Genomic DNA, 5,907 nt, shown 5'->3' with positions numbered 1-5,907 from the left:
AAGAACAACTTGAAGATCAATGAAGACACATGAAAAATGCAAGAAGAACAGAAACATGTAATTGACACCAAACTTAAAATGAGACATTAGACTCAAACAAGAAACATAAAATATTTTTTTGATTTTTATGACTTTGTAATTTTTTTGGATTTTTCGAAAATTATATGGAAAAGAAAATAAAGAGATTCAAATTTTTTAATAAGAATTCCAGGAATCTTGCAATGTTAGTCTAAAGCTTTAGTCTAAAAGAATTAGACATGGCTAGCCAAGCTTCAGCAAGACATTACATTCAAGAGCTAAATTGATGAAGATCAATCAGCTTTGGTGATGATAAGAACATCACCTTGAAACACTAGAATTCATTCTTAAGAACTCTGAAGAAAAATACCTAATCTAAGCAACAAGATGAACCGTCAGTTGTCCAAACTCAAACAATCCCCGGCAACGGCGCCAAAAACTTGGTGTTGTTGCCGGATCAAAAGTTGGCACTGTTGTCTCTCTGCTTTCCTACTGTCTTCATCCAATCCTTCTTACTCCTTTCCATGGCAAGTTGTATGTTGGGCATCACCATTGTTAATGGCTACAGTCCCGTCCTCTCAGTGAAAATGATCAACGCGCTCTGTCACAGCACGTCTATTCATCTGTCGGTTCTCGATCATGTCAGAATAGAATCCAGTGATTCTTTTGCGTCTGTCACTAACTCCCCTCAATCGCGAGTTTGAAGCTCGTCACAGTCATTCAATCCTTGAATCATACTCAGAATACCACAGACAAGGTTTAGACCTTCCAGATTCTCAAGAATGCCACCATCAATTCTAGCTTATACCACGAAGATTTTGATTAAGGAATCCAAGAGATATCCACTCAATCTAAGGTAGAACGGAGGTGGTTGTCAAGCACACGTTCATAGGTGAGAATGATGATGAGTGTCACGGATCATCACATTCATCAAGTTGAGGAACAATTGATATCTTAGAACAAGAATAAGCTGAATTGAATAGAAGAACAATAGTAATTGCATTAATACTTGAGGTACAGCAGAGCTCCACACCTTAATCTATGGTGTGTAGAAACTCCACCGTTGAAAATACATAAGAACAAGGTCTAGGCATGGCCGAATGGCCAGCCTCCCATGATCTAAGAACTAGACATCCAAAGATGATCCTAAGATCTAAAGTGATCCAAAGATGATAATACAATAGCAAAAGATCCTATTTATAGAGAACTAGTAGCTTAGGGTTTACAAATATGAGTAAATGACGTAAAAATCCACTTCTGGGCCCACTTGGTGTGTGCTTGCACTGAGCATTGAAGCTTCTATGTGTAGAGACTTTTCTTGGAGTTAAATGCCAGCTTTTGTGCCAGTTTGGGTGTTTAACTCCAACTTTTGTGCCAGTTCCGGCGATTAACGTCGGGTAGTCTTGAGCTGATTTGGAACGCCGATTTGGGCCATCAAATCTCGGGCAAATTATGGACTATTATATATTTCTGGAAAGCCCAGAATGTCTATTTTCCAACGCAATTGAGAGCGCGCCAATTGGGCTTCTGTTTTTCCAGAAAATCCACTTCAAGTGCAGGGAGGTCAGAATCCAACAGCATCTGTAGTCCTTTTCAGCCTCTGAATCAGATTTTTGCTCAGGTCCCTCAATTTCAGCCAGAAAATACCTGAAATCACAGAAAAACACACAAACTCATAGTAAAGTCCAGAAAAGTGAATTTTAAATAAAAACTACTAAAAATATAATAAAAACTAACTAAAACATACTAAAAATAATGCCAAAAAGCGTATAAATTATCCGCTCATCAGCATCTCAGGGATTTCTTGATGAAGAATTTCCTTATGCTCTTGTTGAAGTCCATGAGCGGGCTCTCTTATTTGCTCCATCCTCTTTTTAGTGATGGGCTTGTCCTCTTCAGTGAGGAAGTCTTCCTCTATGACAATTCTGGCTGAATTGCATAGGTGACAGATGAGATGAGGAAAGGCTAACCTTGCCAAAGTAGAGGGCTTATCAGCCACCTTGTATAGTTCTAGAGGTATGATCTCATGAAATTCTACTTCCTCTCCAATCATGATACTATGGATCATAATAGCCCAATCCACAGTTACTTCGGACCGGTTGCTAGTAGGAATGATAGAGCGTTAAATGAACTCCAACCATCCTCTACCACGGGTTTGAGGTCAAGCCTTCTCAATTGAACCAGCTTACCTTTTGAGTCTCTCTTCCATTGTGCTCCTTCCACACCAATGTCTATGAGGACTTGGTCCAATCTTTGATCAAAGTTGACCCTTCTAGTGAAAGGATGAGGATCTCCTTGCATCATTGTCAAGTTAAATGCCAATCTCATGGTTTCCAGACTGAAATCCAAGTATTTTTCCCGAACCATTGTGAGCCAATTCTTTGGGTTTGGGTTCACACTTTGATTATGGTTCTTAGTGATCCATGCATTATCATAGAACTCTTAAACCATTAAGATTCCGACTTGTTAGATGGGGTTGGTGAGAGCTTCCCAACCTCTTCTCCAAACCTTACGTCGGATCTCTGGATATTCACTCTTTTTTAGCATGAAGGGAACCTCGGGGATCACCCTTTTCTTGGCCACAACTTCATAGAAGTGGTCTTGATGGACCTTTAAGATGAATCTTTCCATCTCCCATGACTCGAAGGTGGAAGCAACTGTCTTCCCTTTCCTCTTTCTAGAGGTTTCTCCGGCTTTAGGTGTCATTAATGGTTATGGAAAAACAAAAAGCAGATCTTTGCCCCACACCAAACTTAAAAGGTTTGCTCGTCCTTGAGCAAAAGAAGAAAAAAAGGAGGAGAAAAAGAAGAAATGGAGGAGATAGAGGGGTGTTTTGAATTCGGCCAACGGGGGGTTTAAGTGTTTATGATGTGTGAATTTGAAGGTGGTAAGGAGGGATATTTATAGGGTAAGAGAGAGAGGGGGAATTCGTGTAAGAAGGGGTTGGGTTTGGGAGGGAAATGTTTTAAATTTGAATGGTGAGGTAGGTGGGGTTTTATGATGGGTTTTTGGATAATAGTGGATGGATGTGAGTGGTGAAGAGATTATGGGGAAGAGGGTAGGACTTGATAGGTGAATGGTGTTTGGGGAAGAGTATTATGGAAAGGTGTGAAGAGGAGAGAGAGTGAGTGGGGTAGGTGGGAATCCTGTGAGGTCCATAAATCCTGAGGTTTCAAGGAATTCTGGTCCATGCACCTTTCTGGCATTTAAACACCCTTGGACAGCCCTATCTGGTGTTTACACGCCAGTCTGCTGCCTTTCCTGGCATTAAACGCCAGGCTGATGCCCCTTTCTGGCATGTAACGCCAGTCAGACATCCTTTTCTGGCATTAAACGCCAGTCTATCTGCCAATTCTGGCGTTTAACGCCTAGAATGCTGCCAGATTGGGTGTTAAACGCCCAGAATACTGCTAGACTGGGCGTTAAACGCCCATTCTGCTATCCTTACTGGCGTTAAACGCCAGTAACCCTGTCCTCCAGGGTGTGCTATTCTTGATGTTGTTTTTTATTCCGCTTTAATTCTGTAGCTATTTTTCTGACTCCATATGATCATCAACCTAAAGAAAACATAAACTAACAATGGAAAATGAAGTGAAAAAGTAAATAACATAGATAAATAAGATTGGGTTGCCTCCCAATAAGCGCTTCTTTAATGTCAATAGCTTGACAGTAAGCTCTTACAGAGCTTCACAGACACTCAGAGCATGATTGTGGCTTCCCAACACCAAACTTAGAGTTTGAATGTGGGGGCTTTGCTTGACTCTATATGGAGAGAATTGGATGAAGCTTTTCATGCTTCTTTTCCATGTTTACAGAAGAAGATTCTTGAGCCTGAAATATAAGGTAGTCCTCATTCAATTGAAGGACTAACTCTCTGTCCACATCAATCACAGCCCTTGCTGTGGCTAGGAAAGGTCTTCCAAAGATGATGGATTCATCCTCATCCTTCCCAGTGTCTGGGATTACGAAGTCAGCAGGGATGTAAAGGCCTTCAACCTTCATCAAGACATCCTCTACAAGTCTATAAGCCTGTTTCATTGATTTGTCTGCCATCTCTAGTGAGATTCTTGCAGCTTGTACCTCAAAGATCCCTAGTTTCTCCATTACAGAGAATGGCATGAGGTTTATACCTAACCCCAGGTCACACAGAGCCCTCTCAAAGGTCATGGTGCCTATGGTACAAGGTATTAAGAACCTTCCGGGATCCGATTTCTTCTGAGGTAATTTCTACTGAACCAAGGCATTCAGTTCATTGATGAGCAATGGAGGTTCATCCTCCCACGTCTCATTACCAAATAACTTGGCATTCAGCTTCATGATTACTCATAGATATCGAGCAACTTGCTCTTCAGCAATATCTTCATCCTCTTCAGAGGAAGAATACTCATCAGAGCTCATGAATGGCAACAGTAAGTTTAGTGGAATCTCTATGGTCTCTGTATGAGCCTCAGATTCCTTTGGTTCCTCATTAGGGAACTCCTTAGTGGTCAGGGGACGTCCACTGAGGTCTTCCTCACTGGAAATCACTGCATCTTCCTCCTCTATAGGTTCGGCCACTTTGGATATATTGATGGACTTGCACTCTCTCTTTGGATTCTCTTCTATATTGCTTGGGAGTGTACTATAACGGAATTCAGTAACTTTTTTACTCAGTTGACCCACTTGTGCCTCCAAATTTTTTATGGAGGACCTTGTTTCAGTCATGAAACTGAGAGTGGTCTTAGATAGATCAGAGACTATGGTTGCTAAGCCAGAGAAACTCTACTCAAAATTCTCTGTCTGTTGCTGAGAAGATGATGGAAAGGGCTTACCATTGCCAAACCTATTTCTCCCACCATTATTATTATTGAAGCCTTGTTGAGGCTTCTGTTGATCCTTCCATAAGAAATTTGGATGATTTCTCCATGAAGGATTATAGGTGTTTCCATAGGATTCTCCCATGTAATTTACCTCTTCCATTGTAAGATTCTCAGGGTCATAAGCTTCTTCTTCAGAGGAGGCTTCTTTAGTACTACCGGATAAAGCTTGTAATCCAGTCAGATTCTGAGAAATCATATTGACTTGCTGAGTCAATATTTTGTTCTGAGCCAATATGGCATTCACAGGATTTCTTTCAGAAATGTACATGAACTGGTTATTTGCAACCATCTCAATGAGTTCCTGTGCTTCTGCAGGGGTTTTTTTCAAATGAAGAGATCTACCAGCAGAGTGGTCTAATGACATCTTGGACAATTTAGACAGACCATCATAGAATATGCATAAGATGCTCCATTCTGAAAGCATGTTAGAAGGACACCTTCTGATCAATTGCTTGTATCTTTCTCAAGCTTCATAGAGGGATTCACCTTTCTTCTGTCTGAAGGTTTGAACTTCCACTCTAAGCTTGCTCATCTTTTGAGGTGGAAAGAATTTGGCCAAGAAAGCATTGACCAACTTTTCCCAAGAGTTCAAGCTTTCTCTAGGTTGTGAGTCTAACCATATCCTAACTCTGTCTCTTACAGCAAAGGGGAAAAGCATAATTCTGTAGACCTCAAGATCAACCCCATTGGTCTTAATAGTGTCACAGATTTGCAAGAATTCAGCTAAGAACTGATGAGGATCTTCCAATGAAAGTCCATAAAACTTGCAATTCTGCTGCATTAGAGAAACAAATTGAGGCTTAAGCTCAAAGCTGTTTACTCCAATTGCAGGAATTGAGATGCTTCTTCCATAGAAGTTAGAAGTTGGTGTAGTAAAGTCACCAAGCATCTTCCTTACATCTCCACCATTGTTCTCAGGTTCAGCTGCCATGTCTGCTTCTTTTTCGAAATTTGCTGTAAGGTCCTCTCCGGAGTGTTGTGCTTTAGCTTCTCTTAGCTTCCTCTTCAGAGTCCTTTCAGGTTCAGGATC

General features: G+C 40.9%; 1 non-coding gene across 1 annotated transcript; it reads left to right on the top strand.

The window, feature by feature from the left end:
- Window positions 1–5,295: 5,295 nt before the first annotated feature.
- LOC127746882 (small nucleolar RNA R71) lies at window positions 5,296–5,403 on the top strand. Its single transcript, XR_008008694.1, has one exon. It is a non-coding gene; the product is annotated as a small nucleolar RNA R71 (small nucleolar RNA).
- The last annotated feature ends 504 nt before the right edge of the window (window positions 5,404–5,907 follow it).

The sequence above is a fragment of the Arachis duranensis genome, chromosome 4 (assembly GCF_000817695.3).
Source record: "Arachis duranensis cultivar V14167 chromosome 4, aradu.V14167.gnm2.J7QH, whole genome shotgun sequence".
In the NCBI taxonomy this organism is placed as follows: Eukaryota; Viridiplantae; Streptophyta; class Magnoliopsida; order Fabales; family Fabaceae; genus Arachis; species Arachis duranensis.
The sequence above is the reverse complement of the archived record's forward strand: the minus strand, read 5'-3'. Positions and strand labels throughout refer to the sequence as shown.